This window comes from Lissotriton vulgaris, chromosome 5, assembly GCF_964263255.1.
Source record: "Lissotriton vulgaris chromosome 5, aLisVul1.2, whole genome shotgun sequence".
Lineage (NCBI taxonomy): Eukaryota > Metazoa > Chordata > Amphibia > Caudata > Salamandridae > Lissotriton > Lissotriton vulgaris.
In genome coordinates this window covers 517,689,360-517,711,673 of record NC_141693.1, presented here as the reverse complement: position 1 = coordinate 517,711,673, position 22,314 = coordinate 517,689,360, and the positions used below count along the sequence as shown (strand labels likewise).

At 46.2% G+C, this 22,314-nt stretch overlaps 1 protein-coding gene across 4 annotated transcripts in view; it reads right to left on the bottom strand.

The window, feature by feature from the left end:
* The window catches only part of RNLS (renalase, FAD dependent amine oxidase), a 513,712-nt gene that overhangs the window by 77,761 nt on the left and 413,637 nt on the right, over positions 1-22,314 (bottom strand). The gene's annotated exons all lie outside the window — the stretch shown is intronic.

Here is a 22,314-nt window from a genome sequence, read left to right as displayed (position 1 = left end):
AAAATTCACTCATCAAATCAGGATCGCCCTAAAAGCAGCTAACGAAAGCTACAAAACAGTGGTGAAGGCTACTGCAAATTTGGAGGAAGCAAGCTTAGCGGCCCTAAAAAAACCCTAGCCCGCCAGTCTAAGACAGCGTTTACATCAGCAAGGGCCAAAATGATTTTAAGAGGTGTTGTCATTTATTCTGTATGGCAGTTTACCCAATGAGGCTTAAAAAGAGGACTGCATGAAAACGTGCAAGGAACCACGGCATTGACTATAACCTCCGTGGAGGGACGATCATGTTGGCACAGGGGTGCTGTGCTCAATTTTATGTAAGTTGCTTTTAGTACTATGCTTTTTATCTTTTATATGTTGACCGTCTTTTACTGTAATGATTTTAATAAATTGATAAGTTAATAAACAAATACATATGCAATTGTGTGTGTGAGGGTATTTCTAGAGCGCAACGTTCGCTCCGGAGGGAGCATCTTGGCGCTGAAGATCCTGGATGACCAGTCCTAAGGGAGTTAGATGGCTGCTTTGGAGTAGTCGTCAGAAAGGTTGAAAATCCAGGTCTTAAGGAGCTTTCTAAAGGGTTTTTCAAGGGTCAGTTGTCTGAGAGTTTTTGGCAGGTTATTCCAAGCTTTCGTGGCAAGGAAACTTAGGGTTTTCCCACCCTTCGTTTTCAGATTGTATTTAGCAGGGAGGATGAGATTGTCATGGGTCGAGCGAAGGGTGCGACTTGGGGTGTAGTGGGGAAAACGCCTGGAGAGGTATTTAGGGCCTGTTTTATTGAAGGCACGGAAGGCTATGATCAAAATTTTAAAAAGAATTCTTTTGTGAAGGGGCAGCCAGTGTAGGGATCGAAGCGCTGCAGTGATGGAAGCTCTGCGGGGGCAGTCCGAGGACCAAACGCGCGGCTGTGTGTAGCACGCTTTTGTAGTTTCGATATCGTGCTCTTTTTTGCCCCTGCGAGGAGGCCGTTGCAATAATCCAGGCGTGAGATTATGAGCGCTACTGTCACAGTTTTTCTGGCATCGATTGGAAGGAAATCGAAAAACTTTCTAAGGGATTTGATTATTCCGAAACATTTGCCAGCGACGGTTCTGGCATGCTGGTCAAAGGAGAGGTCGGAATCAAAGATTACGCCAAGATTCCTGGCCGATGTAACTGTCTGAGGGGGGGCAACTGAATTGTCTGGCCACCAAAGGGCTGGACAGAAGGAGGTGTTTTTTCCGATCGGGAGGATCTCCGTTTTACTCGAGTTGCATTTTAAGTGGTTGTTGTCCATCCATCGGAAGACTTCGGTTAAGGCCCACCACCAAAAATAAAACACCATACCATCTAATGCCCCAGGACAAACTGCGATGTAAAAATAGACCCCATTAAAATATGCTTAAAGCTAGTATACGATGCTTCCTCAAATTTAAAATTAGCTAGGAAAAAACCCTAACTGAGACATGGATGGTTTGGATACATTGGGATGGAATATGTCCCATATAAATAATGTGTTGACTTAAGTCTTAAAATTAGAGGCCAAAGTGATTTGCGCACACACCACATAGAAAATAGGAAGCGCAAAACTGCAAAAAGAATTGGCTTTTGAGTATTGTATTTCGGGAGCCTAAATACATCTGCACAATACTTGGTCCCCAAATGTCTGCACAATTGGATCAACCATCTATGCTGGCTTTTTTATAGCCAGGACAAAAGAAGAATACGTGGAGGTCTGTCTCTGCCTCATTACTACAGGCCGGACAACCTAAAGGAGAGGTGCCAACCCATTTGTTAGAGAATGAGACCAGAGTGAGAGTCCCATGTCTAAATTGAACATATAGTTTTCCTGTGAGTGCTGGTTGTATATCATCCAGGAAAGACTCAAGATTATAATGATCTTTGAATCTCATACAGGTAACTGTTAGAAAACCTAATGTTGAGCTCTCCTGAAGCTGGGCTATTACTCCTGGCCAGTTCATCCCTTGTGATTGCAGAGCATGCTACCTCTGTGTTACTCTATAAACTCATTCTTCCTATACTACGAAGTGTGTCCCTAATGCGTACACAACACACTAATTTCCCAGCACCCGATTGGCCCATTATCCCCTTTAGCTCTGACCTATATGCAGCCAATTCCCGGGTCACCCACAGGTGACGCCAAAAGATTATCAGTCTGAGTCCTATTTCCTCTGTGATCGGACACACCCCTAGGTCCAAACACAGAGGAACAAGTTGAGTACTAGAAGAGAGACCAAATGGCTTCCTAAAGAAGTTGTTCTCCAACCTAGTAATATTTCTTAAAGAACAGTGCCTCCAGAGTTCAGCCCTGTACATTGTGGCACCCATTGTTGCCAATTTATAAATCTCAGCTTTTGGGCCAACAGGTTCATGACACAAATTCCTAAATAGCTTGGACAACCCCCCTGTGGTCTGTGCTAGCTTAAGGTTTGTTTTGTCTATTTGTGGTCCCCAGTCCATTTTTTTCTGATAAGGTGACACCTAGATATTCAAATACTGGTACACTCTTGAGAGGGATCACATTCAGAAGACTTTTAGAACGTGTTGTGCTTACTGGATTGAAGACCATATATTTGGTCTTCTGACCTTTGATCTCCAACCCACTATGTTTACAGAAAGCATCACAGCGAACGAGTAGGAGGGTATCATCAGCAAACATCATTGCCGGTATTTTGCTGTGCGCTATCTTCGGGGCATCGATGTCCTTCTCCTCATTCAATATGTTAACCAATCTATATCCACTTAATACAGACCATAATTTATCCCTGGGTACCAGGTCAAACGGCATTTTTAAATCAACAAATATTAAATGAAGACTGCTACCCTCTCCACCGTTTTCCAATAAAGAAGTTGGAGCCTAAATATTTGATCAATGGTGGAGGTGTTTTTCTTAAAACAAGCTTGGAATAGATATTATGTTCATCCATCTAGTCCTGAAGACGTGCCAACAGTACACTGGCAAAGATTTTCTGAGTTACATCAATTAAGGTAATAGGTCTGTAATTAACAGGCAAAAATAGGTGAACCCTTTTTATATACTGGGAGAATTTCAGCTCCAGCCCATGTCGCGGGGATCGCCATACCCTGCAATACAGTATTAAATAGGGCCCCCAGATTGTTGGTTCTGCACAAAAGAGGTCCCCCGGTATCTTGTCTAACCCAGGTGCCTTGGACGAGGCTATTTTGCTTATAGCACTAGCTATTTCAGAAAGGTTATATCAGGGATCCCTCTAGATGTGTTCTGCTGTGGGCTTTTAGCTTGAACTATGGTGGTACCCTCAGCCTCTGGCATGGTGTATGGAGCCTGAAAATGTCCCTTCCAGATGTCTGCTGCTATGTTGGGCTCGAGAGCCTGTTTCCCATCACTGCAGCCTGTACTTACTAAGTTCCAGAAAGCCTTCATATCATGAGTCGAAAGGGCCCTTCTCAGAGAATCCCATTTATCCATCTCCCGTATTTTTTTTGCTAGAGCAATGGTTTCTCTCTATGCTGCCTCTTTATTTTAATTTGAGTCCTATTCCTAGATTTAATATCATCTATCAGTGCCAGCTTGGCCTCCCGACAACTATCGTCAAGCCAAGTATGCTTGGCCTTTTTTTACCACTAAAAAATCCGGTTTTTACTGTTGATTTCCATGATATTACCACAGACATTGCCTTCAGTAGTCACACATGCATGCAGTCTCCCACACATTACAAAACACCTCGAATGCAAATACTTAGAAGTTCAAAACCGAGCCTATTTGCAGGCGTGGGCCACTTTTTAGCTTTCTCATTTGCTAATCGGGCCTACTACTCATTTTGGTGCCTGGATTGAATTTCGCTCCCAGTCCGACCCTGCCAGACCCCATACTACTTTTTGCTGTGCATCAGATGCATTTTACACAACAGATTTTACGAAACGATAAGACCAAACAAGCTCAGTAAACAATAGACTGAGGATGGGATAGTAGAGGGGCCATCCACTATCAAGACCACAATTGTATCAGGTTTGAGCTTTAACTAATTGGATTTCATCCAAGATGCGACGGCTTGGCCAGGTTGAAAATCATCATCAAGCCTAAACAGAATATGGCTGCCATTGGCATATGATGCTCAGCTTAGGACCAAAGGATTTTATACTTCTGGCCAGAGGAGGAACATTGCAACATCAATGTTAAACAGTGTTTTGTGTTCTCATACTGTCAGAAGTGATTTCTTTGTACAGGCATGCTCTTGCTTTTCAATTGATCTATTGGCTCTCTGACTTAAGGTTTGTCAACTTTGATGGTAATAACTAATCTGTTACAGGCCCTTGTTTCAGTGATTTGTTTGCAATGGTAGGCTCATTTTCCTTTAGTCTTAAAATATTTCCCTCCTTAGCATTTTTGCCGCAGGGCTTGTTAATTGTTCCATGAGTCGCACACTCTTTGGAGCAGCTGTCGCGCTTTATAAGTCTTTGTTTGTTTATTGATGTTGGTCTCTCTGGTTTATCACTGTCTCTTTGCTCCTGATATATTTCATTTGCAACAGAGTGGACTGCAGACTCCGTCTGAGTGTGCTTCACAGGCTTTTTATGGCACTGGCATCCTCATAGAATTCGGTTCTACCTAATAGCCATTGTAATAGGTTCTAAAGCAATCATGGAAGGGTTCACAGCTAAAACATTTATTAAGTTTGCATTGATTTTCTCTTGCGACTTGACCCAGTTATTTAGGTTATCCCTAGGGTCCAGTCCAACACTTCACCACATTGTTTTCCCACTTTGTTTTGGAAATATGAATGATAGTCACCTTATATAAATAGCATTACTAATGCATGCATTCAGTATTGATCAGGGGGGGTGGTGGGGGGAGTAGTAGGTGTTTAAACTCTTCTTTATTGGTTTTCCATTTTCCCTCACATGTATGAATTGTATGCACATTGATTTCACTTAAATATGGTTCTCATTTTGGAAATAAATTCAGTTTTTAGTCTTTATAGTTTGTGTCAGGAGAAGAGGGAGGGAAGTACATCTAACCTTTTAATTGAGCCTTTAGAAATAGCATTAAGGAAGGCGCTATGAGTGGCCAAAGCCATGCTTTTATGGCTAGCTTTGCTGAGGTTGTGGCTTTGCACCCTATACCCTCTTACTTTAGTCACTATCTCCTTTTTTATACTTCCAGTTTTGAAAACCCTGTTTCTTACTGTGCTTACAGCTTAAAAATACAATGTCAGTAGTTTGACAGTTTTGTCATTTGGAAAATTCGAACCGTAATGGCTTACGTTTTGGTCAGCTGGGTAGAGGACAATGGCCTTCAAGGTCCACCCTTGAATTGGATTAAATAATTTTGACAAATCTCAGGCAGGTCATTTGGAACATTTTTCAGCTAAAGTACTGCCTATAAAGTGCAGGGTCCACCAGGGTTCATTCTTGTTCCCCGCCTCTTTATCCTATATCTTAAGTCTCTGATTCAAGAATTAGCAGCTACAGGGTGCTGACTCCACAACTATGCAGACAACTATCAACTACTGCTTTGCATAGATGGAACTACAGCCACTCAGTTAGAATTCACTAATACAATGCATCTTATTGGCAAATGAGGAGTGTGAATGACCAGGAATTAAATGCAGACAAAACCAAGAACATAAGACTGAGCAAAAATAAACAAATCTATAAAATAAACTAAACTGGCCTTCAGAAATGGGATCTGTGTCCGAGCCCAGAACTTCTGCCAAAAGCTTTGGAGCGCTAGTAGACAGTAATCTGTCCATGAAATTTCAAGTCAGATTTAAGGTACCTAAAGGCATTTTGTTAGACCTGTCAGCCTTAGGGTGGTGTTCCCCCAAAACTCAGTTTTGTTTTTTTTGTTGAAATTTTTGAAAACCTTTATTAAAAACAGAGCACACAGCTATTCAGCCTGACATCCCGGAGGCAAGGCAGCATGGGTAACAGGAGAACATTTAGTGCAAGGAGATCAGCGCATAATCATTGAAGGTCAATTTTATATTTAACTGAGAACTTAACATAAAGAGCGCCCGAGGGCGCGAAAAGACGGCAGTAGAGTCCAGAGAGAGTCGGGGTGTCAGGGACGGGCAGGGGAGGAAGATAGGGGAACAACCATCAAGGAGAAGATGCAGAATGGGAAGGGGGGGAAACAACAGGAGTGCACAGTATATTAAAGCTCAGTTGAAGTTACAGGTCAAGGCGACAAGTATTCATCCAGTGAGACAGATTCAGGTGGTAAACACACGTCTCCTCTATAGGCGTTCCAGGCCCCCCATACTTTATCCCAGGTGCGAGGTCTCCCTCTTGCCACGTAGACCGTTTTCTCCCTAAACATACACCAATCCATATTGGCTTTCCATTGTACCACCAGGGGGGCCGTGGACGCACCCCATTTCTGCGCAATGTCACGTTTGGCCACCATGTTCCCCAGGGTCACCCACCTAGTCTGTGCCACGTTGTGGTCGGAAGGCTCCCACACGTTAAGGAGACACCTCCGAGCTTCCGCATGGGCGATCACACCAGTGACCTCCCCCATAATACGGTGCACCCTCCTCCAGTAGGAGGCTATTGCGGGGCATTCCCAGAGGATGTGGAGGAATGTGGCGGGGGCTCCGCAGCCTCTTCGGCAGAGTCCGTCAGGCGAATATCCCATGCGCACCAATCGGGGACCTGTTACATACACCCGGTGCAAGATCTTGAACTGCACCAGGCGGAGGCGAGAGGAGATCGCAACCTCCTTAGGGGAGGAAACTGCGCACTGCCAGTCCTCGTCATCAAGTTCTAGACCATCCGCCACCCACTGGTCCCGCAAACCAAGGAGAAGATCGGTGCGCACATTTATCAGTTTCTTGTATGAAAGGGAGATCGCACTGTCAGGCATGTGCCCATCCAATATTCTATCCTCCAGGGGGGAGCTCTCAGGAATGACGCCGTCCGGCGGTGTGGCCGAGAGTAGCGCATGCCTCAGCTGGGCGTAGCGGAAAAACTCCGTAGTGCCCAGCTGATATTCGGTTTGCAGCTGGGGGAAGGTCTTAATAGTACCTCTGGAGAGCATGTCCTCGACTCTACTGATGCCAATGAGGTCCCACTTGTCAAAACCCTTGGTGTGCCACAGTCTACCCAGAATATCCGAATCAAACAGAGGGGTGAATCTAGTCAGCTTACCCTGCCAGCCCTGTGCCTTGGTAACCGTCCGCCAAACGTGAACCGCCGTACGCGTAGGACCCGACATTCGTCGATCAAAAGACCTCGAATACAGGGCCCGATAATAATTGCCATCGCCCAAAAGCCATCTATCCATGGCATAGCCGGGGCTATCCACAGGACCGTAGAACCCATGGTTGAGGGGGCAAGTTGCGAGGACCAATAGTAGCGGCGTACATCCGGAAGAGCGATGCCGCCGTCATACCACGGGAGTGTGAGTTTGTAGAAAGCAACACGAGGCCGCCCGTCCCATAGAAGGGTCCGCAGGAGACCTTCAAGCTCGCGGAAATAGCGCGCCGGAACCGGATCCTGGGCGTTCTGTAAGGCATATTAGAACCTGGGCAGGGACACCATCTTGAACAACGCCGCCCGGCCAAGAAGAGAGAGCGGAAGCTTACGCGAGCTGTCCACATCACGCCGTAGACGCTGGAGAGGAGGGAGCAAATTATGGTCGTACCGCTTCCTTGGGTTGCCCGAAATGTAAATACCCGGGTACTTAAAGCCGTGGCCGGCAATCTGGATGTTACAGCCCCTGGGAAGACGTGGGGTATCCCCCTGAAGGACGTACAGGGACGACTTGGCCCAATTTATAATCAGGCCAGAGTAGCGTCCGAAAAGCCGAAGTACGTCACAGGCCACAATGAGGGACTTACAAGGGGAGGTCAAATAAAGCAGGATGTCATCAGCGTACAAGGAAACCCTGTCCTCAAAGCCAGGGGCCCAAGTAATACCGTGTAAGTCCGGATGCGAACGCAGCAGGGCCGCGAGCGGCTCAAGGGCCAGGGCGAAAAGTAGGGGCGACAGGGGGCAGCCCTGCCTGGTACCCCGGTGTAGGGGGAATGACCCCGATAGGCGGCCATTGACCGTGACGTTAGCCAGCGGCTCAGCGTATAGCAGCTTCACCCAGCTCACAAAGACCGGCCCAAACCTGAGTTTGGACAACACTGCCCAGAGATACGGCCATTCGAGGGAGTCGAAGGCCATCGTGGCGTCAAGAGACGCAAGGATAGCTGGTTCCGTAAGGGTGTGGGCTCTAGCCATAACGCCGTGAAGGCGACGCAGGTTAAGGGCGGTATTACGATGGGGGATGAAGCCCGACTGGTCGGGATGCACGGGGTCGCCAATGACACCTATCAGTAGATTGGCGAGCAGTTTGGCAAGGACCTTGGGTTCAACGTTAAGGAGAGAGATGGGACGGTACGATCGGCAAACATCCCGTGGCTTACCCTCCTTGTGGATGACCACGATGGTGGCCAGCCTTTGATCCAGGGGGAGACAGCCTTTTTCAAAGGACTCCAAAAACATTTTCCGCAGATGCGGGGACACCACCTCCGGCCGAATTTTGTACAGTTCGACCGGGATGCCGTTAGGTCCCGAGGCCTTACCTGCGCGCAGTGACCGGATCGCCAAGGCAATCTCGTCAGCGGTAACCTCCCTGTCTAAATCCGCGCTTTCCTCATCGGAAAGGCGGGGAAGTTCTATGCCAGAAAGGAAGGCCGACGAGTCCGCTTCAGAAAAGTCCGACTTAGAGTCATAGACCTCACGAAAGTAGCCAGCAAAGGACTCGACAATGGCGCTCGGGTCCGTGAGAACTACACCGTCGTCCCCTAGCAATTCGGGCACCACTCGGCTGGCCATCTCCTTTCTGTCCAACCAAGCCAGTAATTTACCGGCCTTGTCTCCCACATCATAAATACGGCCCTGCTGTTCTTTAGCCAGAGTGAGTGCGGCATTAGTGGCCAGGTCGTGGTACTCCGCTTGCTTCAATGAGAGGGAATGCAGGACCGAGGGGTCTGGCTCGGGACCTAGTTGGGACTCAAGTCGCAAGACCTCTTCCTCAATACTCAGTAAGTCGGCATCCCTGGTACGTCGGGTCCTCCGCAATGAGCGCCTGGGCCTCGCCTCTGATCACCGTTTTAAAGGCCTCCCACAGGGTAACGGCCGACTCGACCGAGCCCACATTTTCGGCAAAATAAAGATCAATGGCCTTGGCCAGCAGGGAGCGCGTCTTGTTGTTGCGGAAGTACCACGGGTTAATCGCCGCCGGCCGCTCCGACAAGGCCACGCCAAAGTCGAAGGAGACCCACAGGGGTGAGTGGTCAGAGATACCTCGCGCTAGATAGCGGGCCTCAGAGATGGCCGACGCGTGCGATGCCAGTGTAAGAACATAGTCAATGCGGGAGAGGCTCCCATGCACGCCCGAAAGAAAGGAAAAATGGCAGTCCGTCGGGTGAAGAAGGCGCCAGCCATCAACAAGGCCCATGGACTCGAGAAAGGAGGGCAGCCACATCTGCGAGCCGCGGAGGTCACGGGGTGGCTGGCGATCGAGGGAACCAGAGCAAACCGAATTGAGGTCACCCCCCACTATTAACAGGCCAACCGGCATAGACAAAATGGCACCACCAAGGTCCTGAAAAGTACTGGATTGCAGCCCCGGGGGGACATATACAGAAAACATCGAAAGGGAACGCCCTTCCCATCTGCCCGCCACGGCGGCGTAACGCCCCCTGTCATCAATCAAGGTGGCATCTATCTCTAGGGGAAGGGACGCGCGCACAAGGATACCCGCCCCTCGGGAGCCGGAAGAGAACCCCGAATGGGCCACCATTTTGTAACCCTTGCGATTCAAAGCTTTACATGAATGTCCCACCAAATGTGTTTCTTGAAGGAGGACGACATCAGGCATGTGACGTTTAATCAATTGTATTACCACCCCTCTTTTAACTCGGTCACCCAACCCGTTAACATTCCAACTGAGAATTCTTAGCTTTTTACCCCCCATCACCCCGCAACCCGCCCCACCCAGTCCCAGGAGACACCAATACCATACAAAGTTCAGGAGCATAATCGACCCATTGCCAGATAGAAAGATAGAAAAAACCAACAAACAAGGCAACTCGTCCCAACATACCCCCCACCCTGCACCCCTGCATCAGACTAAAAAGCCCTCCCAACCAGCAGTGTGCCTGTCGCCCCATTAACTATCTACGAAAAGACCCCAGAGGAGTAAGGAGGCACCATGAACACGTCCCGCCACCCACCATGTAAGCAACAGGAGAGTCAAGTTAAGTGGCAGATACCAACTTAGGCAGTCATGTAAGGCGTGGATGTCCCAAGCCCAACGCTCAGTCTTGCCGCTCCGCACCACCAGAGGCACCTCCATCTTGATCATATTGTTCATCCCGCCGAGGAGAAACTGTGTCCAACCATTCACTGACGTTGTCGGGAAAGTCAAAAAAGAGGGCACGGCCTTTATGTTCAACACGAAGTTTAGCGGGGAACATCATAGAGTACTTGTAACCCATTTCCCTGAGTCACCTCTTCACTCCCGCATAGCTCTGACGCTGGCGCTGTACCATCCTAGTGAAATCAGGGTAGAAGTGCACCTCCGCATTCTGGTAGTGGAGTGGCCCCTGCGATCTAGAAGCTTGCAGGATCACGTCCCGGTCTCTGAAGTTGAGGAGGCGCGCCACAATCGGTCGCGGTGCCAACCCTGACTTTGGCGGGACACCAGGCACTCGGTGGGCTCGTTCCACCGAGAAAAAGTTACTTAGTCCAGTGGGCGCTAGATGGGTTTTGATCAATTCCTCAACAAACAGGTCCGTAGCAGCCTCCTCGGATCCCTCCGGTACGCCGACTATGCGGACGTTCTGCCGCCTGGCTCGCCCTTCAAAGTCCTCCAGCCGCCTCGAGAACAGGTCTGCAGTCATCCGCAGGTTGCGGACTTCGGTTTGTAGTTCAGTCACATCAGAGGTGAGGCTGGAGGTCTTAATATCCAACGCCTTCACACGCTCATTAGTCTTGCCCAAGTCGGCCCTTATAAGAGTAATGTCAACGGCCATTGAATCGACCTTGTGATCCAGAGTGTTGAGTCGTTGTTGCATATTGGCCCGGTCACTCGTGATGGCACCCATGATGTCCCCAAGGGTAGGGTCCGACCCATCCGGCGAGCTAGTCGGAGGGGGGCCCTTAGACACGGCTCCCGATGTAGGCGGCGATTTTAGGTTCACATAGCGCTCAATGCGATTCAGTTGTGTTTGCGACTTGCCTCGACCACCTGTGGTCGCTGTCCTGTCCGGGTCACCTCTGCCCGCCATGATGGGTCCGAGGAACAAAGGCAAGGCGCCACTCAAGCCCGGGTCCGCAGCGACGGACAGGCAGGGTCGAGGAGGCCGAACTCAGGGTGTAGAAGGCTCAGGCTGGAGACACTATCACTCCGCTAGTAGGGACAGCAGGCAGCCGCTACGCATCCCAATCATGCGAAGTGGCGAAATCCGGAGGGACAATGGCGCCGTCTCGGCGCGGAGTTCAGCTCGACGTATCTCTGCACAGGAACCACCGATTTGGAAGCTGAAGGCAGTCCCCGCCTCAGTAGACCACCAGCAATGAGGTTCCACCGACGTGGATCAGGATATCGGGCAGGATATTTGCGGTGGGTCGGACGGTCCACGGAGCTCCGAGCTTACGCGGCCATCTTGGTTGCCCGCGAAGCTCCTCCCCCAAAACTCAGTTTTAACTGATCTTGTTTTTGCTAGCCTTAGGACTCTGAGTACTTTACCACAGCTAACCAGTGCTTAAATGCATGTGCTCACTCTTTAAAACATGGTAATATTGGTTTATCCCCAATTGGCATATTTCATTTACTCATGAATCCCAAATAAAGTAGCACTGCATGTGCCCAGGGGCTGTAAATTAAATGCTACTAGCAGGCCTGCAGCACTGACAGTAAAACCCCACTTAAGTAGCAAGCACTTTAAACATGTCTCAGGCCTGCCATTGCAGCTGGTGTGTGCAGTTTTAAAAAATGTCATTTTCACATGGCAATGTTAACCTTTTGTCAGGCCCAAAACTTCCTTTTTTTAAAAAAAAGAAGCCACCCCTAGTATAGGCCCTGCAAAGACAGAGGGCAGGGTGCAATGTATTTAAAAAGTGGGACATCTGGAAGGCTGACCTCTCACATAGGATAACAATGGAAATACTTTATTACATTGGATACGTGTAATTTCCAAATGGGAACAGGTAGCCCCTTCATGTTTGGTGTCTCTGGAATCTCAATTTAAAATCCTGACTTATGGTGAAGTCAGTTTCTAAATTGTAGTTCTGTAAATGCCACTTTTGGAAGTTGGCATGTTTCTGCCTTACTATGAAAAAGTTGACTCTCTGCACACCTTGATACGAATCAAAATTCACTGTACTTGGCAGAATGAACTTTTACTTTTGAAGCATTTGGTATCACGTGTAAATTTGGTTTACAGAGCATCCCACGGGGGCTTGTGCACAGTGCGTCGCTTTCAAACAGTCTCTGTTTGGGTTTTCGGATGTTTCTGCCTTAGCCATTTAGTGCCTGTAGCCTATCTCTGGTCATACGACTTGTGTATTCCTCCTAGACAGCCACACACAATAGGGAGCGTAGCTGTGCCTGGATGGACCATCACTGGCAGGATGAGAGGGAGGAGCTAGGCACAGACCCACCCACACTTGAAGGGGCTGTGTCCTGCCTGGACACAAAGGGCTGCATACTCACTGTAGTTAGTCTTCAGTCAGGACAGGGATGGAAGGATGCCTGGGTACTTCAAAGGGAAACTCTAGAAGCTTCTAGCCCACTTCAAAGGCACAACTAGGTGTAAATACTGAACCTCAGACACCAAATGTTCAGTACCTTTCTGGACCTGCTACAAGGACTTCCACTCTGCTGGACTGATACTGTAAAGGAACTGATGCCCTACTGTGCTGACATGCTGCCTGCCACTCTCTTACCTATGAAAGAGAAACTGGATGTGCAACTTCATCTTGAACACAGGACACCAGAGTGACTCAAAGGGCTAGTCTAATCGCCTCTTAATCTGAGTCTCAAGTACATAAAAGGCACCCCAAACTATTTAGTGGTCTGGAAAATGTATGTTTGAAAACTGTGGAAGCTGTACAATGTCACCTGATGCCTTATCTTTTTGCCTTTGTTAATAAAAAGATTTTTTTTTAAAAAGGCTCCCCAAACAGTTCCTGCACTGAGCTGCAGTAAGTTCCTGACTCCCAAGTGGTGCCTCTCTGGTCCTGCACCCTTGATGGGGCTCATGGGCACTGAACTCAAACTTCTCAGCTCTTTGTGACCACAAACATGCCTGTTTACACCGAGACTATGTAGCTCGTACCAGAAATTAGCGCGACCCGCTGCCAGACCATCTTTTCGCACAATAGCATCAACTGCACATGGGGATCGCCAAAGCAAAGCTCCCACCTGCCTGTATGCAACACCTGACCTGCTTTTTGCACCACACCGACAGCCTCCCATGACACTTTCCTTGCGGCCCTCTCCTATGCGATCAGGACTCTTGGCACAAAACATAAGAAGATAAAATCAGCACGGCTAACCTGGGTCTGTATGAGACCTACGCTCCATTGCAGTTGGCCTGAACTTTTGACTTTGACCCGTTCCAGCGCGACAAGATAGTTGCGGTTGCCACTTTATGCTTTTAGTTATTAGTTTTCACTTTAGTCTTTAAAAATTCATACCTCTGCTCCTCCTGATTGGATTTTTGTCATTTTGGTCTATTTTTTATACAATTTTGCTCTATTTTTCTAACTTGGCATGGGATCTTTTTGTGTGGTGTTTTCATGATTTTACTGTTTGAAGGGTTGCACAAATACTTTACACATGTCCTTTAAGTTAAGCCTGACTGCTCAGTGCCAAGCTACCAGTGGGTTGAGCACAGGTCATTTAGGGATTTGCTTGTGCCTTACTATGACAAAGATTGTGGTTGCTGCTTGACCAATGCTCACACCCGAGTCAACCAGTAACTCAATTTCTCACAATTTTCTTGCTGAAGATATTAAGGAAACTAGATCCTCTCCTACCTTTTGCAGCCAGGGAAATAGTATCTATGGCTACCGTCTGTCTAGGCTGGACTATGCCAATTTGGGATTGCCTATTAACATTCACCATGGATTGCAAGTGGTCCAAAATTATGCTATCCATTTAATATTCAAAATTTCTAGGAGTACATATGCACTCCTGTGCTGAAGCATCTTCATTGCCTACCAAGAAAACAGCAAATTAAATTTAAAACATGATGCCTTATATTTAAGACTCCAAGGGGAATCACTGCCTATGCTGTAGCCACAAGGATTTAAAAATACTCTTCTTCCCAGACCTTAGGATCTGCATATTCAACTTTCTCCCCTTTCCTAGATATCGGGGAAAAAAGTTTAGGAGGGTGAATGTTCTCTCTGCAGGCACATCTTCTATGGAATTCTCTTCCAGGTCATCTTTGACGTGAGCCAGATGTAAGTTTTTCCAGAGAAACATGAAAACATGGCTTTTCAAACAAGCTTTTCTTTGCTAATTACACCTTTGCTGTATCGATTTTTGTCATCTTTGGTATTTATTAAGCACCAAGAAACCTTTGGGGAACGTGTGCCCCACCTAGCAGAATTAACATAACTTACTATAACTGAGGACAGATTCTTAAAGCACCTTACCTTGCCTACCTACACACTTACACCCTCTAATAAATGTAGGTTTGATCCAACACATTTAAAAATCATTACTTGAAGTTAGTGGTCAAGGTTATTATTATTATTATTATTATGTTTCTTATATAGTGCCGGAATCTACCCCCGAAGGGGTATCTCCGCGCTTGCCTTGGGAACCCATCCTGGCTTTTCCCTGTGAGATAGCCCCTACAGGGCATCCCCAAGGTGAAAGCCAGGCATCCCGCCGCGGGGGGGGGGGGCGTTGTGGAGATTAAGCAAGCTTAATGCCCAGAGTTGCAGAGTGTGAACCCATGATTAGGTCAGGCACCGAAGCGAGAATTATCGAGTCCATGGACATTTGAGCTCAAGACCCTGCCGCGTCGGGAATTGAACCCTGGTCCCGGGTCTGACCTCTGCTTCAGGGTCTGCCTGCTCTAACCAGTGAGCCACGCTTCTCCACCTGCACAAACGGTTGCAGGAAAAGAAGGAACAATCCATACATAAGAGCGGAGAAACAATATTAGCTCCAAAATTCAAGCTGTGAATCCCCATCTGATCACTTCAAGCAGAAACAAAACCACTGCAGTTTCAGAGTGAGTATGAAAACTAGTGGATGGAGCATGAGGTATGAATGTTCCCAGCTCCCATCTACTTTACTCCTGCTGAACAAGCTATGTTCCAGTTCTTTTCTGCTACGGACATCCCATGAGAAGAGAAGGAAGGAAGACATAATGTACCAGCACTTCAGGACCTGCCTAGAATATAAGAAATACTGCTCTGGAGAAATATTTCTGACGTTTATGGTGCTTATTAGCTTGTGGTTTCCTTGGAGTCATTGGTGATTAGAGGTGCGCTTTGCAGTCTACTCTGCTGGTGTCGAAGTCTCAGGGGTATTTCTTTCCTACTTATTCTGCTCCTTCCTTATAATTTCACAAAATACCATAGATGGCTTTCCTTGGGAACTTTGATTGCTGAACATTTAAAGAGGTATATTTTACAAGAGAAAGGGGAAGTCACATTAGAAAATGGAAGATGGCCAGCAAAATGCTTCTTACTCAGTCTGGAGAAGAATACAGATCCCTTATGACTCACTACCACTTATGATGTATTCTTCCATTTATGCTTTGATCTCAATGGAGTAATAATACAGTGTTTCCCTCCCCACCGGAGCCATCAATGAGACTATGGGACGGGCTCCAGAGGAAAAAGGTTTGTCAGCAAGTGAACTAATTCCATCTAGTTTGATGGACCTGACAATAATACAGAAATGCTTTATTGAAGTGATTAATGCAACAGATATTGTCAAAGGTGGATTATATCCGGTACTTCTTTCAAATATTGGAGAAATACCATTCAGGCAGTGAGCACAGATCATTTAATGTATATAGTCTTTCATAAAATAATATGTAATATACTAAAGTCTTGAATAACAGGTCAACACCGTAAGGCCCTCTTGTAGACTTATAGAATTTACTTGCCTTACATTGTTGTGTCTTGTGAAATAATGTGTCACATTACCTTTTGGCTTCTCAGAGTCTTATCACTTGCTTTAGGCATGCTGCAGCATTGTCTCTGGGTTATACATGTTTTATATGGTCTAGTATGTCTTAGATTCTGCGGCTTTGCCTTAGGATTTCTGTAATTTCTTGGGTGTTATTCTGAAACTTTTTCCCTGGGATTTTGATGTAGTATACTGTTGCATGCTGCTAGGTATTCTGCAGTTTCCTCTCCAGGTTGATCTTTTCATGCTGTTATTCGCTGCTTGGCCACTGCTTTATCGCTATGGTCTATGTGTCTCTTTAGGCCATTTGATGCTAGGTATTCTGCAGTTATCTTTGGGTTGTCAGTGTCTTACACTGTCACGTGTTACTAGTAATTCTGCAGCGTTGCCTCTAAGCTTTGGATACCTAATACTGTGATTTACTGCTGGGTGTTCTGCAGGTTTCTAGCTGGCCTTTTCACTGCCCTGTGCGGTCTAATGTTGCAGGGGGACTTTAAGTGTTTTTTCTGCCATCACACTCTTTTCAGGCAAGGGATTTCAATTTTGTATTCATCAATTCGTTTTCAAAGTCTGTTAGTGCAAATTGTCCAAACAATATATTCTTGTTTCTACGTTCTTTATGCAATGGCTCAAGAAATGACTTTCTTCTATGCTAAAATCCATGATGCATTGCTTACCAATCTTGTCTTTCTCCATCTTCCATGTCTGCCTACGTCTACATATCTCTTCCTCAATCCTTATTTTATTTTTCATTCTTTTTCTCAGTTTATGGCCATTATTGTCAGTAGAAACGCAATATCCATGGGGTATAAAACAGATTCCAAATTGAAAAGGGCCTAGAGCTCATTGATAGGATAAAAGGATGGCGTTGAAGAATTAACATATACAGGCAGAAATAGAAGACTAATCAAGCGAGAGGATAAAACATTAGGGCCATGATGGGCACTAGTAAAATAGAGAAAAGAGGTGATATACCACCCTGGGATCCTTCCTTGGACCACGGCTTTACTGGTTGATCCACGTTCTGTCTTTCGTTTCTAGCTGGGGGGGGCTGAGTCTAGATATTAGTTTCAGTCCCACCCTATCCACAAACCCTCATTTCCTATATGTTTATGCCTTACAGAAATTATTCGGTTATGTTCTTGACCCCAGATCACGTACAAACCATAAGCAATGGCAAAGCCAAAACATCTTGCCTGTGGGACCTTGTGGTTCTGCCAATGGTGTTTAGTTAGGCTGCATAGCATCCCAGATGCTGTACAAAGCAGCGAAAGTCTTATATGGTGTGTGTGGTGTGTGCGTGTTTGTGTCCTAAATGATGTTGCAGCATTTTTTGTTTGTACTCACTGATCCAAGTTGCAACAGTAACTAATAATCTAAAAAACTAAAGAAACCATTTTTTTTAAAACATGTAGGTGGTCAAAAGCAACATGGGGGTGCGGGTGGGGGAGCAGCATGGGGCACCACTGGAGGGACAGCAGATGAAAGCAAATAGGGGAGCACAGGGGTGAAAAACAGCAACGTGGAGCAGGGAGAAGCACATGGATGGAAAAACAACAGGGGGTGGGGAATACACAATCATGATGCCAACATGGAGGGGCGCATGGAGAAGCACACCGGTGACAGATAACAAAGCATATTGCAGGGAGAGAGAAGTACACAAGGGAGACAGCTGGGGAAAAAATCATGCCAACCCATGGAATGCTTAACGCAAAAGAAAAAAGTAGTAGTTGAAAAGCAATCAGTGCAAGCATTTGAACCAGCAATCAAAAGAGATGGGAAAGAGGTTATGATTCATGGGAGGAACAAGCACAATATAGAGAAGTTGGGACACAAATATGAAGCAGGCAATGAAGAGTGACAGAAAAGCCAACCAATGGCAAGCAGTGGGTGGGCTCCAAGCCTCTGTATGTTCTTAGGAAGCTCAAACTATGCCTAGCAACAGACAGCGCATAAGCTGTAAAGCAGGAAAGATATTTAAAACAAGCATCGGCATAGCCAATAGGTCTCGCCTTTGGGGCCTTATAAGTGTTTTGCCAGAGCTATTTATATAGGGCTGACCCCACTGTATGGGCGAAGATTTTAACTTCTGTTTTTAATGCTGCCTCTAAAGTTGGTCTCCTGTCTTGGGCTAAAGCAGGCATAGTCCCAATATTTAAAAAGGGCTCAAGAGAGGACCCCGCCTGTTATAAGCCAATCTCACTCCTGGACTCTGCTGCCAAGATTATGGGAAAAGCCGTGTTAGCCCGCCTTACAGACTGGTTGGATAAGAATTGCATTGTCTCGGACCTACAGTATGGGTTCAGACAGGGAAAGGGCACGACAGGCCAATGCCTCAACTTACATCTTGTTATAGGGAAGTACACGGTCGCCAAGCAGGGGGACATCCATTTAGCTTTTATGGATCTGACCACTGCCTTCGACCTTGTAAATAGGCAAAAGCTTTGGGCTTCCCTTTACAGTATTGGGCTGGAACCTGCTCTGATATCCTTCCTGGCAGCTATCCATGAAAACACTACGGCAGCGGTCCGTTATAACGAGAATGGTAGCCTAACAGAAGCTTGGCCAGTAAAGCGAGGGGTCGGACAGGGGTGCATCCTAGCACCCTTGTTGTTCACGCTCTACATTAACAACCTGGGAGATGCTTTAATTTAATCTTGAAAGGACATCCCAAGAGCTGGTTCAAAATTGATCCCTGCATTACTGTATGCAGACGATGCAGTCTTAGTGGCAAGGACGGCAAGAGGGCTACAATCCCTTTTAGATTGTTTTATTGATTTTATGGACTCTCTAGACTTAATAACTAATCTTAAAAAGTCACACTCTATGTCAATAGGTGGGGGACGGGCTAAAAAGGCGACATTTTATTGTAAAGGTCTAGAGCTCACGAAAGTCCCGGTGTTCCCGTACCTAGGGTTTCTTTTTGATGAAAGAAGATCATGGGTCACGCAGCGCGTGCATAAAAGGAATACCCTTGCCAGGGCAACTGGGGCTCTGTTAGGGTTCGCAAGACGATTAGGCTCTAAGCCGCTCCCGGACCTCATGAAAATTTATAACACCAAGTGTGTCCCAATGGTGTTATATGGGAGTGAGGTATGGGGCTATACAGATGCTAACAACATTCAAACAGCAGAAAACGTCTTCTTTCGTAAGGTGCTGTCGCTCCCAGCTTCTGCTGCAACTTTTAATATTCATGAAGACCTTGGTGCTGGTTTTATTGCAGATCCGATTGCTGTAGCCCCATTATTATGTTGGTTGAGAATCTAGGCACAGCAGCCACCTAACCTAAACCAATTGATCATTCGGGACTGTATGTCTTTAGACAGATCCCTCGATATCCCGTGGATCCGTTATATTAAAACCCAAATGGACTCACTGGGCAGCCCTGATTGGTTTTCGAACACTAGAGCGCTAGGCAAGACGGCTATTAAAGCCGTGAAGTCGCAGTTCCTGAACAGGGTGATGCTGAGGAGGGAAGAAGGGGAATTGGCAAAACCTTCAGTCAAGAGTTTTGTAATGCTGAGCTTAGGTAGAGAAATACAGCTGTACCTGACCTACATAAACAAACCACTCCATCTGTTTGTGTTAATAAGGTTCAAGTATAACATGCTCCCATGGCTACTGTCATTCCCAAAAGGTTTTTCCAAAGAGGGGTTTTGGGGCCCTGTCCTTGTGACAATTTTTCCGAGCAGAACACCCTTCATATGGTCTTTTTCTGCGATTTTTATGTTCAATAACGCAAGAAATTTATTTTGCCATTGTTAAGGGGCTGTAACTTTGATAAAGTTACGCCGGCTTTGGCCTACTTGCAATCGCTTGGGGTCCTCAGTGGTATGTTTTGGGGTAGCTAGTAATATCTCAGGGGCCATCAGGCGAAGGATCAAAGCAAAGTTATAGCGATAACTGTCCTCTAATTTTTTTATTAATTATGCTGTGAAATAATGATTTTTAAATAGAAATCTGGTGGTGTGACATTTTAGATTATGAATTAGTGATTTTTTAAATGGAAAACTCACTGTGCGACATACTTTTTAATCTATTTATTTGAACGCCAAGTGTTCCTTCTTGATGGTGGTATGTGCTATATTTGGCTCATGAATTGATCATAGTGTTTGTTTACTTGTAATGTGTTATTGATACCATGACATTTTGTACGGTGCTTTGATGGTTTTAAATTTTAACCGAATAAAGCAAATCTTTGACTGACTGACTGACACTGTGTTTAAGCTATGTTGTAGAGCAGTGCAATCTGCCCGGTATTCGTGGAGCACCCAAAAACCAGGAGGTGCGTGGTGCCGATATTGGCATTGTGTCCCATAGATGACAACGTCCTAGGACTGGATGTCATGGAATGAAGGGCTACCCTGACCCTGGCTGGCTGGGCCGTCTCCATCTCTACTGAGAGGGCGCCCCGTGTAGAGAGGAGAATTGTTCGCAAGAACCTTGCTCCTTATTTGTGAGGGACCAATCTGAAGTCTCCCAAGTCCATTGAGAACAGAAGATGAGGAAATGGCTGCCTTGTTATCTTCCATTGAGTCCCACACAAAACTTTCTATCAATAGAGGGAGCTCAACACAGATAACTTTGACAACATATGCGCCATATCCTGTTCTGATTAGAATGTTGTCAAATGGTAGCTGAATGCCCTCTAGCTCATCACAGAAGCTCCACCTAAGAAAAGGCACCTGAAGCCTGCATTCAGGCGCTTTTTACCGGTTGCAGATCATTCCTGCTTCGGCGTCAGGAATGTATCCCTAGGGTAAATGAGAGACCGGTTTTAATCCGGTCTCCAAACAAGAACCCACTGAGGTGTCGGGTTAAGAGAGACTGCGTGAGCACCCTCTGGGAAAAGCTAAGAAAACAAGATTTTCATTGTTCAAGGTGTGACGTCACCGTCCTTAGCACTAATGTATGTTCTTCAACGGCAGAGGCACGAGGCATCTAACTCTGCGCGTGTGTTTCTGTATGGTCGACTCTAGGAAACTCAATGAGTATGTGCTTCAATTACTATGCATTCAGACATAATTAATGCTTCACATGATTTCTAATCAAATAACCTAATCTTGGTGCTGAAGAACAAATGGTTATCGTTACCCACTTAATGGTACTCATTGTATCAGCCTGAGAAGGATGAGAGGCAGGGTGAGCCTGTCAGGATTCAAACCCATGAGCATAAGAACAATCACAGATACGTTATCCGCTGTGCCACTAGACCCAGACTGGAGTTTGTGATGAATAATGTTCAGACTACTTGTAGAACCACATAGGTTAAAAAAATGAAGATGCATTTCGAAGAAATACTTCACAACTCTGCGACTAACAGTTCCCACGCATACCCTTCGAGTCCACCCCTTTTACCACTTACAACCTCACCTGTCGAGCTCAGCTCCCGTGCAGCCTACCGCTTTGTTGAGGTTGTAACCTTAACATAAAAGTTTAGAAGCGAAAAAAACAACTGAAGATTGTTAAAGTTTCTTAGACTCAGGCTTCGGGAAATGAACATGTAGACTCTAAAATAAACTTTCTTTCAAAAGTAGATAACTTTATTCAAACTGCTAGAATGCTTTATAACACTCATCGGTGTAAGGAGTAGTTTTTATAAGAACAAGCTCTACCCAACACGTCAAAAGTGCCTTTTATGTCTAGTCTGTTTTATCTTGTTTATATAACCTCTAATGGGCCGTCATGCATTTAGAAAGGCTTTGTGTTTGTGTGTGTTCTTTTGCTCATCGAAAGGGAGATGGGTTCTTTCACAGTAGAGACTTAAAAAAGGTATTTAAAGATAAACAATAAAACAATAAAATACCTTTGAATGAGAATAGTAACAGAGATTTCGTTTCAGTTACTGGATACTGCAGTAAATAGTAATAGAAGTGGTTTCCTAAGCAGCCAACCTTTTCCCATTCAGCATACCTGTGCGCTCCTGAGGATTAAAGCTAGCGGACCAATTTTCTGTGTTTCTTGCCCTCGCAGCTTCTGTCTCTCCTTGGTGGCCAAGGTTGGCTCGCGAATAGCTCAGGTGGCTTTTCAGGCAATAGACATAAATGTAGGTCTACAAGCAAACACACACAAAAGGGAGATGGGACTACAAACAAACGCACACAAAAGGGAGGGGTGGTGGGACGGCTGAAACAGCAAAGTGTGAGTGTGTTGTGGGACTGGAAAATCATGTA